The 12,332-nt window shown below is 40.2% G+C and overlaps 1 protein-coding gene across 2 annotated transcripts in view; it reads right to left on the bottom strand.

Moving 5' to 3' along the window:
• LOC127350563 (guanine nucleotide-binding protein G(q) subunit alpha) overlaps window positions 1-12,332 on the bottom strand; it is a 34,824-nt gene that overhangs the window by 16,917 nt on the left and 5,575 nt on the right. The window lies entirely within an intron of this gene.

Below are 12,332 nucleotides of genomic sequence, written 5' to 3'. Positions count from 1 at the left end.
CTGGGTAACTGGAGCAGCCCAGAGTAACCACATGAGGGCTGCACGGCTCACCTCAGTTCAACAAAGAGCTGGGTAAACTGAGTTCACTCGTCCAATTTTGTATCGCAGTGACCATGCATATGCACACGTGCATAAACACATAAAAAGACCAAGTCATAGAGAGGGAAACTTGCTTGCACATGCAGAGAAAGAAATACACAGAACCCCACAGTTCCTTTTCACACACACCAACTTCTCCTCGAGAGCTTCTACAGCAGGTTCTGTATCTTTATATGGACATATTCAGTGAACAAACTATCACCCTAGGCTTAGGAGATGCCAGAGTAAGGATAAAAGCACCACAGTTGTGTATACTGTGGTCATCAACCAAAGAGGAACATTCAAAAGACAAGGCAGGTAGCAGTAAACCCAAACTCAACCTCTAGTTGTACTATGCATATCTCTCTCTTTCTCTCTCTCTCTCTCTCTCTCTCCAGAGCAATCCTCCTCTTTTCCACCCCCATTCCACCACCTTTTTTCTTCCTCTACAACCCTGCCACCACTCATCTCTCCATTTCACTTCTCCCAACATACAAGTCTGAGTCACTATCAGACAGTATCAGCTACATGTATACTCTGTCATCTTGTCTTTGTTCTACTGATCTCAGTGCTGCAACTGACAATTATGAATTCATCTATAGATTAAATGTAAAACTGCTGACAGTATGTTGTTTGAACATTAAAATTAAAAAACTGAACTGCACAATGATGGACAACATTTTTGTTGCATGGCCTACATGGCCAAGTACTATACACTACTCGCAGCATCGACACAGATGTGACTGTCCTCACAGTGTTCATTTTGTCTACACACACTTGTCTACATAGGAGGCGTCTACAAGGCTGTCTACACAGGATGCAATCAGGCACAGTACCGAGTTGGAACACTTTTGCATTTTGGCAGTGCTCAGAGCCCAATACACAATCATTATAGTTACATGTGTAAAATGGAAGAAAAGCATAAAAATATTTTCCAGGTTGACTTTACCCTTGTATATTGCTGGCCGTTACGCAGCCTGTGTAGAAAGCTGTATTGATTAAAATAGAAGCATATCTGTTCCATCAGATGTCATGAGACAGACAACTGGAAAAGCGCAGCTGAAACGCCTCCTGTGTGGACACTATAAAACACATGTCCGTGAGGGTCTGCTCAGACTGTCGATACGGACCATATGTGCTGACAAACGTGTGTGACCACTCTGATTAATTTTACTGACGAGGAGTCTACAGCCATGTCCGTGCCTCTGTGAGGCTTTACGCGCCACCAGGTTTTGTGCTAAATGCAAATATGTTTGCATGCTATCCATCCATCTTTTAGCTATAACTGCTCACTTGCAGGGTAACAGGGGGGTGGCGCTAGCTCACAATGGGTGAGAAATGGGTTACACCCAGTACAGGTTTGCAGCTTCTCACAAGGCTAAGACAGAGAGACAAACATTCCTGCTCACATTCACACCTACGGGCAATTTAGAGTCCCCAATTAACCTAACCTGCATGTCTTAAGGAGGAAGCCAGAGCACCCTAAGGGAACCCACTCTGACACAGGGAGAACATACGAACATTCATCCAATAGTTCTGGCAATTTCTAAGATGAAGTAGTGGACCGACCGGCATTGCCATCCATAGAGACAAGCCAACAACATGGCCAAAAAAGGGATCCGACACTGTGTGTACTAAAGGAGACACATAGTAGTCTACAGCCTCCTCGCACAAATAGAGGGAGTTACCAGTGAAAGAAAAGTTGCACATCGGGAATTAGAATTTGGTAGAAATAAATACTAGTGACAGCCACAGCCACATTGTCTAAGCAGCACTGTAGTGGCTGATTAGATAATGGAATGTGCTTTGTGTTATAAAGTACAGCTGGTATTCCCAAGGCAAAGCTGAAATGTCTTCCAAGGATGATGAGAGTCAAGTTTGACTGTCGCTGACTGAAGAGCACTGTTGAGTGTACAGTGAAGGAGTGCCCTGAGTGCTGCCTGCCCTCTAACCAGACAGGATCTTTCACTGTGGAAAGCAGGTCAGGCAACATTGGAGTTTCCCCTTCAGACAGAGTATGTCTTTGAGAGAGGGACATAAATAGCAATTGTCAAGACACAGCACTAGAGTTTCTCGTTGACTAAAGAGCTGAACAGAAAGCGGGTGGGGGGTTAGTGGGATGTGAGGGAGTAGGAAAAGCAGAATACTGAGAGTACACATTCTTTGCTTTCCGTTCTTTACTCGGTGTTACTGAGTACATAGAGGCGAGTTTAAAACTGACGAGCACAGAAATGAAGGGAGAGGATATGGGATAGATACATCAGCTTCATTGGTTAATTGAGTGTGTGTCTGTGTGTGTGTGTATTCAAGTGTATCTGAATTTTCCAAACACGCACACAACCAGAGGAGAGGGGCATGTCTAGCAGGCATGATGAGCTTAATTCAACAGATCCCATTGTTCTCCTACCAAACTGGAAAACCCAGCAGAAGCATTTCTCATGGACAAGCTACTGTACGCTGGAGCTACTCCTGAGGGGTAATTCTAGTTCCCATGGCAACTCCAGTGCTGGACTCATAAATACATGGCAGAAAACACCAGCTGATAGGCCCAGCTGATAGGCTTCAGTACGTCTCCACAGACCCCAGTCAAACATGCAACTTTAGTGTGCATTTCTTAATCCCACACTGTCCTCAGCCGGTACTCCACTCTCAGCCTTTGGGAGTTAGTTGGGAAAAGTTATGAAAGCAAATAATGGACGCACAGATTTAAAATTTTATCAGCATCATGTGTCAGTGCTCTGAATTAAATAGTATTCAAATTTCCCAACAACAAAAAACAGCCCTACAATAAATCCTACCTTCATGACAGTTATAATGTTCAGTTTTTGTTAAAATCCTCTTTGATGTAAATGGGGCTAACAAAACAATAGAAACACTCAATTCAAAAGCACCACAAACTACAGCCTCCAAAAGGATCCTACAGTTGATAAAACTGTTCACAATTTATTGCAGGACCAATCTGACTGCATAGCATTTAGCTAGGTGTACCTAATAAGCTGGCAAATGTGTAGTGTATACCACTATAGTTACACGTTGTGCTCTATATAAGTTTGAGTACACCCATATATGTTTTGTGTATGACATGTAAGTAGGCATGTACCAATGTAAAACAATTAGCTAGAAATGTCACAGAACACAATATTTTAATAATTATTTACATAAAACTAGTTGACAAAATACTGTACTTTCTTTTTTCTGTTTTAAAGGGCTACTGGAATTGCACTTACATAAAGTTTGGAGATAAACAGAGGTCAAAATCAAAGCAGCAGAGGCCAAAATATCCCAACTTTTATTACCCTCAGTAGTATAGGTCTAGTTCCGAAATATGCTGGACTTTACATTTCCTTTAATGAAATTCTATTACATCTTTTCATTAGGCCTGCCTGGTAAATCCCCACATCCATTGCCATGCTCATTTTTAATGCAGGCTTTGTGTTACTAATCTGTAGTCTCCAACTTCAGATAGAAGGTGTGGAGTTCCCTTTAAAAGCAAAACTACTATCTAATGTCTAACACTGATGTACATTTTTCAGAGTCTCAATTTAAAAAACTTTTGCGTCATCTCTACTATTCCTAAAAAGCAATAAAAATCAAGGTGTTCCCCCCCCATGGTCATATCTCATTATCAAAACAACTAAAGGTGAAAGAGTCAATTGAGAGAAAAATAGTTTGCAATTATCATTTTAGTCATTTTTTAAGCAAAAGATTTCCCAAAAAGCTTCTCATTTGTCAAGATCTGCTGCTTCTCTTCCCCTCATATGACAGGAGTGGATATCTTTGATCAGTCAAAGAGAACAAGACATTTGAGGACGTCACCTTGGGTTTTCGGAAAATTGTGATGGACAATATAGTTAATAGGCAAAACAATTAACTGATGAATCTGTATAATAATCGGCGGAAAAATCAGTGATTGAAATAATTGTTAGGAAGCGCCTCCGTAGCTGAATGGTTACAGTGCATGCCACATGGCCACATGGTTGCAACCGTAACAGATTTGATTCCAGCTAGCGACGTTTCTTATCATAGCCTTCTCTCTCTCTTTACCCCATTTCCTGTCTGCTTCTACACTGTCATTGTCTAATAAAAGGTTTAAAATGCAACAAAAAGTTAACTTAAGAGAAAAAAAGAAAATAATAGTTGCAGTTGAAGTTGTGGTGATCAATCAATTTAATTAAAATTTTAATTTAATGGCATATACATTTCCAACACATGTGCAAAGTTGCCACAAGTCAAAGACCAAACGCCCATTTTTATGTTCAAATACAAATTAGGGTGCTGAGACCCATACAGGCTTACCAGGGACCTTGAGCTATTTTGTAATCCCCAACATAGCAAAGACAGAGGGGGCAGGGTGAGGAGAAGCCCAATAATCACACAGCCGTGACCGTTAACCAAGGCACAACCGTGTCACTCTGCCCACATCATGCACCGACCAGGGTATTAGTCATTCTGCTAAATAACCATTAACTCACAAAAGAACAGGGAAAATAGTTGAAACAGATCCATTTCATTGGGTCAGGCCAGCTGGAGGCCATGGCAGACATTTCAGCTATGGTTTACATGAAGAGTAATAACTTGAAGCGGAGTTTGGCATCCATGCTGAAAGGGAAAGAACAAAAGAGTCTCAAGGAGTCGAGCGAAAGGAAGGAGGTGCAAAGTGTGACAGAGTGAAGGAGAAGGCCGCTTTAAGTAAATGATTCCTTAAAACTTCCCCAAGCACATCAAACAGGAAGCTATGTCCACTTCAGTTCAGTGTTGGGAAAGGCTTTGCTGAAGGCATGTCCGACTGCACAGGAACTGAATGACTGAATGACTGTCTAGTGGCCTGCAGGAACATCTCCAAGAACATTTTTAGGAACTTAATGTGCATTTTGACCGCAGGAGCAGAATTCTGGGTTTAGCTCCTGGGTCAAAATCCCAAAAGGTCCCTGCTCCTTTCCCAGTTCTCTTGGACAAGGAACTATGGGGGTCAAGTGTTTTGACAGCCACAGCATTTATTCAGACAACCGTATCAATGTAAGTCAGTGGTGGAAAGTATTTACTTAAGTATTTTTACATTACATTGCACTACTTTATCCTGCTAACCCACCACATTTCATGGGAAAATATTTACAGTTACTTTGCAGACTAAGATCTTATCCACTAAACCTACCACGAGCTTGTAAGATTAATTTATGCGATGAAGTCGGAAATTAAACTACGCAACAGTGCTTCTGATGTAGTGATGAAACTTTAATAATATAAATGTTTCAAAAATATAAATAACACTAACAGGGACCATCCTGCTCAATAATGAGCATTTTTGCTTTTGTTACTATGAATTAATTTGGCTGTTAATACTTCTGTACTTTCGAATGTACAAGAGTCAGTCAGTGAGAAAAGTGAAACTGAAACGAGTCAAATTAAACATGAAGTGCTCAGTAAGGTGTTGGGGTGTTTTAATACAATAAATTCTCCAATTCTCGGAAATTCTACTGAACACCATTTTCCTAAAAGACATTTCCTCATTTGTGTTTTTGCTGGCGCTGTCTAACACATGAGTCAAAAATCTCCCATGAGCGTTCAACTGGTTTAAGATCTGGTGACTGCAAAGGCCTTAACATATGATTCACATCATTTTCATTCTCAAACCATTTAGTGCCCCTTCGGGCCCTTTATGGAAGCATCCATGACTCAATTTATTCCGATTCCGAAAAGTACAGTTGCAGATTGTGCAACTGCACCGCTAAATGTTTTACACAGTGGACCTTTATCTTGTCACTTGCATGTTTGATTCACCTAATCCTGTTTAAGAGTAGTAGAACAGTTGTTTTGCCTTTGTGGTATTTTGAAGAATCCTTTCCACTTGTGCTGGTCCGCCCCACTTAAACATCAGATCTGCACATTTTATATTGTCAGAAAACAATATAAATACCCTATGAAATAAAGCCGTTGCTAATCCAGTGTCTGTCTAATCTGCCTAATCTTTGCGGTTCTTGAGATGCACTAGAAAGACAGTTGTACTTAAGCAACTTTTAGATCCCTACTTAGTTCCTGAAACCATTTCATAATTCTTGGATAGCCATATTGGCAGATGCTACAGTGTACAGCTGCTATGGATACAGTAACTCCTGCTTGCTTGAGAAAAGGGTGTGTGTAAGAGAGATAAAAATGTCATATTCGTTTCCCTTGTCAGTGTTCCTTGTCATGAGATGGAACCACTCCACTCCCCCAACCCTACTCCCACTGGTTATATGTATAGCTACAAGACAGCTGAGACAAGACCACATGGGACATGTAAAAGACAAGAAAATTAGTAATAGGTGGAAAGCAAGAACCTCCCTCAGAAAAAAGTGGGGAAAAGACTGTGGAGGGTAACAATGCACTGTATTTTATAACATCATTTCTGGTGCAGCAGTAAAAAAGACCAAAACTGAATTAACAATACATTTTCTGTTGATTGACTCATCGATTAATTGACGAATCACTTCTTCTCTACTATGTTAAAATTTTTGAATAGGAGGATTCAACACTTGCAATTGGTAGTTTGTGGTTCTCTTGTATTAGATTGCATTATATCACAGGAGTCCCTAGATTACACTGTAAGGTGTTTTTGTTCCATCTGTGCACGGCAAGCAATATACTAATGAAATCCAATATAACAACAGCAAAAATGTGAATATAAATGTGTACACGAGCAGGCCTTTATTACACAGCTCTTGCATTGTCTTCCAGGCTTTTTGTCTTTAACTGTACATTTCTCCAGCTGACATATGGGTTTTTGGTTTACATTAACTTGCAGCATGGGAGTTGCAGGAGCAAAGTAACAAACTTGAGCAAATGCGGTGTGAGTCTGTTAAAAATGCTGCATTTATTCAACAACTGTAAAATATCCTGCCTCTGACACACATCTTTGGAACAGAAAAAAACCCTTCAATTGACCTTATAATGAAAAACACATCCATCTCCTAGTTCATAATCCAGCAGAAAGTCTAGTGAGCACCAGGCAACAACCAGACACCTGCCTGATCATTCCTCCAACTAACCGTCCATGTCATGGCATTACCCGCTACGTCTTCATCTACTCACTTCAAAGACTCTCCTGTGCTGCATATGGATGTTTGAGTGGGCTGTAAGAGCACATCTGGATCTATGCTGAGAGAAAGAATGAGACAGAGACAGCACAGGATCTCTAGTCGGGTTTTGAGAAAATTCCTGGCATATTTTTCCTTCTAAAGGACTTAGATGTCAATTTAATCATTTTGCCTATTTTGGTTCCCATTTAATCAAAATGCTAGTTGTTCTGGAACAGCAGTATTTCCCACTGGACAGAGGTTTCACTGTTTGCAATCCCTCAACTAATTGTGATCTGTCTTCAACTTCACTTCCTTCTTCCAAGTCCAAGACTTCATTGGGAACTTGCCAATTGCTGATATGTTGCTGTATAAACATAAAAAAGCTTTTTTTTCCCCTTTTTCTTTTTAGGTATCCAGACCTGTTTGATTTATGCACACGCACACGCACACGCACACACACACACACACACACACACACACACACACACACACACACACACACACACACAGAACTGGTAAAGCAAGTGCTAAAACTTATGACACTCAATTGACTTGCAATTTAGATCAGGTCATTAGTATGTAAGTCAAACAGAAAAGACACAGTTACTGGTTAATTCAACAATTCAATCTTTTTCATAACTCAACAAGTTATCTATTTGTTCTTTTCTTAACAATAAACATTTTTCTTAGTGTCTACGAGACATAGACATAAATCAAGCCATAAGCGAAGATTTAACGGGGCCATATGTGTAATAACAAACCAGACAGGCGGTGACGAGAAGCACTGGGCAGTCTTTCACAGGCCCGACTGTCACATAAGTGCCGAAACTCTGGGTGTGTCAACATCAGTTTGCTCAACCAACAGAGCCGACAGACAAACACTGCAGAACTACGAACACCTACCTGTCTTGCCTTCATACCACACTGTGAAACTCAATTTTTCATCTGGTTTGGATGGCAGATCCGGTACAGGTATACTTACACCACACATACGCAAAGTGGACTAACAAGTTCTTCTTATACATCAGAGCAATGATGGATCATAGGCTATATTCTGGCTGGCTATGTCATTAAGCTACCGTCACAACTAATATAAATGGTGCGTGAAAAATGCAACATAAAATTATTTTAAAAAAGCTTAAAACTAGAATTTCTGCCCCGCGGGTGTATGCCTCCACCAACCAGTCAAGTTGTAGTTTCCATCCATGTCTGACGAGACTCATAATATATGCAGTAAACAGAAGTTATCACTGTATTGATGGTACATGTATGTTTTCCGTGGATACATTTTTGTACTGATTAATATAGGATAATTACAGATACATTGGCTAAACAGGTACACAAGTATTCGATTACTATATGGAGTACAGCTATACAAAATGTGGCGCTTTGGTTTTCTCCTGCCCTTTTTAGATGCAAAGCCTCTCTCTGAGCTCAATCACAAGATCACGACTAATTGGGCGCTCTATCACGTGATTCCAATGGAAGTGAAAGGCACAATGGATGAGATGGGCAGAGGAAACCCAGTACTGTGCTAGTTATTGTTTACTCATTGTATTGTCCCAGTCAACATGGGAACACACAACCTGGAAATAAGGCCTAATTGTTATAGACTGCATTCATTTCAGCTAGGTGCACCTTATAAACTGATCATGGCACGACAAACGAATCTAGGTAAATAATCTTACTTAATCATAGCTGTTATTGCAGCAGTAGCTTTCATTGTGATCAAGCATTGCCTAATGTAGGGCTGAATGTCTGAATTTCTCATTTAACTAATGCTGATTTTATGCTAAAAATAAAAGAATTTGAATAGAAGCTTTGTTAACTGCATATAACCATATGGAGCCATACAGCAAACTGTGTTATGCAGAAATTATTATTACTGTTGCACAGCGCACTTTGGAAAGAGAAAAATAATCCCAAACTTTTGGACAAACTTTGCTCAAACAAAACAAAACGGTATTCTGTACAATGTGCCTATTGGAAAACCAAAAGCAAGCTAGTTAACAGCAACAAATCATTGCTCATCCGAGGGGGGAAAAAAAAAAAATCACAAGCAAAAACATGATTGAACAGACTCTCCTTATTGCATGCAGCTTGAAGCTCTGCAGCTCCGAAATATATTTAAGAGACCTTCAATTTAGGTTTAATTGCATTTAACCTGACTCATAGCTGCTAACTAACTACCTTAGTTTACAGTCTGGACCCACTCTTCTGTGAGAGTACAAGAGAGTGCTGTAGTAATGATATCCTTCCTAGCTGCTGAAACAAATTGAAACAGAGGCCTGTCTTATTTTTTCTTTACTAAAATAATCGAGCTTTGTAGCCCAACGTAGCGTTTCAAGAACAGTAATGTCACACTGGAACAAACTTTTCCACAAAAAAGATAAGAGTGAAAACTACTGCCTCACCCAGATAGCTAAACAATAATATGCTGGACTCCTTATATGAAACAGTACTACATCATTGTGCTTTTGTAAAAGTAGTTGTACACTGTATGTGTTACACATGCTCCCCTACCCCCCTCTCAAAATATAAATTAAGTGCAGGATGGACCTACTCATCTTTTTTAGTTGCATTGTCTCTATAAATGTTGTAACGAAATGGGCGCAGTCTGGAGCCCTGGAGGTGGAAGATGATAACGGAGGTGGTCAAGCTTGCATATTGATCAGATCTCTTCATACTGTACTGTTAATGCACAAACAAGTTTGTAAAGAAGATGTAAACCTAGGAAAAGATTATACAGACAGGATCACAGAAGCCATTAAAAGACATTTCAAGTTTGGGCAAATGAAAGATGCCACCACTAGTCACTGGTAAAAGCTCATTCTAGAGCTGCAACAATTAGCTGATTAATCAGTCAGTCAATTGAAAAAATTTAGCTGCATCTATTTTGATAATCTATTAATTGTTTGTCATTTTTCAAGCAAAAATGCCAAATATTCTCTGGTTTCAGCTTCTTTAACATGAAAAATGTGAGAATTTGCTCATTTTCTTTGTCAATATAGGACCATAATTTAATGTTTACCATGTTTAAACAAAACCTGCAAGTTAGGAAATCAGCGAGTTTGGAAATTTGGAAAAAAATAGTGAGAATAATCATTAGTTGCAGTTGTTTTTCAAGTAACTTCAAGTAATTTACATTAAATTAAATGATAGGGAAAAGCAGCAATGCTTAAAATTTGAGTTTGAGCAAATGTTAATGACTCATTATCACAACTATCACTGATCAATTTGCTTTTAAATTAACTAACTGACCAACTCATCATTTCAGCAATAGTGACAACTATAATCACCTAATGCCCACCAAAATAAATACATAGACCACCAATGCTTCCCATTGACAGGAAAATATGTGTCACATGTCATAGTGGGTCGAAAAAAATAACCCTGGCTGTAATTTATTGAGCAGTGTAATAAATGTATTCAGTATGTGACTGATAGCTGTGACATACAGCCAATATTACTGGTTGAAAGGGTTTGAACTGTTTAGACAATTTGGAAAAGGAACTGAAAGAGCATGTGACTTTCATTTTAATAGAAAACTATTTAAATATGGCTAAACTAACTGGCAGTTAGTTGGCACAGTTGCACCAGAGTGCCAGGTCAGCCTGCATGAGTCTAGCAATTTGAGATTTCTGGGAAATAGGCTCACGTGGGTGATGATTAGCATTATCAACCTTGGCTAAGAGTCAGTCGGTGCTGTTAGACATACAGTTGTGGGAGTAGGGATACAGGAAGGCATCTGCCAACTCTGCCTTCAGCAGTGCTATTGTGCCTATGAGGATAGCTGGGATACCACAGGGCAGCCCTATGATGGCCCATAATGCTCCCACACACACACACTTTTGGGTCATCTTATATTCCCTAACCCTGCATGTAGGTTGTTCATCTGTACTGTCTGCAATTTTGTTATTTTTTACAAAACTACGGCATGCCTGTCGTTACCTTGGCAGCAGCTAACAGGGATCCAAATAAATATGGCTAACACAGGGCTTATCTGCCTGGCTTACTGTAAGATTTACTAAGAGAAACCATAATAGGCGTAGGTAGGCTCCATGCATGAGACATCCTTGGGTGTTGCCAAAAAACAAACACTCATTAACCCAGATACTGCCAACCTGTTTGAGCGGTGTGCACATTGACAGATGAAGTGTGTGCACAGTGTGTGTGTGTATACATACAGTATCCTGACTCCCATTTCAATTATGAGTTCAGGTAAATATCCTGTGCTGCCTGGGGCCTTTACTCATTCAGGTGTACAGAATGTGCTCCTGATCTCGTGGATTTGAATCCGGCTCATAGCCGACACTATGTGTTCTTTTTCTCTGCCAGTATGCATCTGTCGTCTGTCTTTTCACCGCAACTCTGCATCGGGATTTAGGGAATTATCGCTGTCAAAAAAATTATTATGATTGAAACGGGGGGACAGCGTGACACAGAGGGACTGTCTGACCCTGGCACTCTCAGCTCAGGTGCTCTGGTGTTACAGTAATTGCGGTAAGGTCGGCTAAACTCTTGTTTGAACAGCGGCTACGTCTCATCCTAACCGTGCTGTGTGAGCGACTCTTCAGCTGACAGAGCTGTCAGCACCCGGCAGGAGAGATGCTCTGGGGCGCGCTGCGCTGAAACCCCGCCCTGCTGCTCCACAGAGCGTTTTTCGTTCGCTTATTCAGTTTGACACAGCATTTCCCCAAAAATACACCAGCCAATTGAGAGGTCGATTGGATAAACGGTTGTCGAGAAAAGCGAAGAACACACAAACAGACCACTCTGTGAATCTCTCAGTCACAACTTAACGTTTCCAGAATAAAAGTGTCCTTTATATTGTCTTGGCAACATATCTTATAGGTTAGACAATATTATGCAAACGCAATTTTCCGACATTAGGTTATGTGGGATGTGTTCGTATTCATTTAAACACATTAACTGTTGTGATACGCACCAATCTTTTATTTATTTTTTTTCAACTGATGCAAGTCAGGGGTGAGTAAAATATTCCTGAGTTGCTTGCTTTGTAACAGGTTTGTACATTATAAATACACTTCCACAGAAGGAAAGATGTGTAATATTTGCGCAGTACTGCATAAGTACACGTTTTACAGGTTTTTAATCCATATGACTTAACCTTCAGTCAACAGTGGGTCCACTTTGGAAAAATGAAAGTCACTATCCAGGTTTGTACGCATAAAAACT

The sequence above is a fragment of the Dicentrarchus labrax genome, unplaced genomic scaffold (genome assembly GCF_905237075.1).
Source record: "Dicentrarchus labrax unplaced genomic scaffold, dlabrax2021, whole genome shotgun sequence".
Classification (NCBI taxonomy): domain Eukaryota; kingdom Metazoa; phylum Chordata; class Actinopteri; family Moronidae; genus Dicentrarchus; species Dicentrarchus labrax.
Note: the sequence above shows the minus strand (reverse complement) of the source record. Positions and strands in the feature narration are given on the sequence as shown.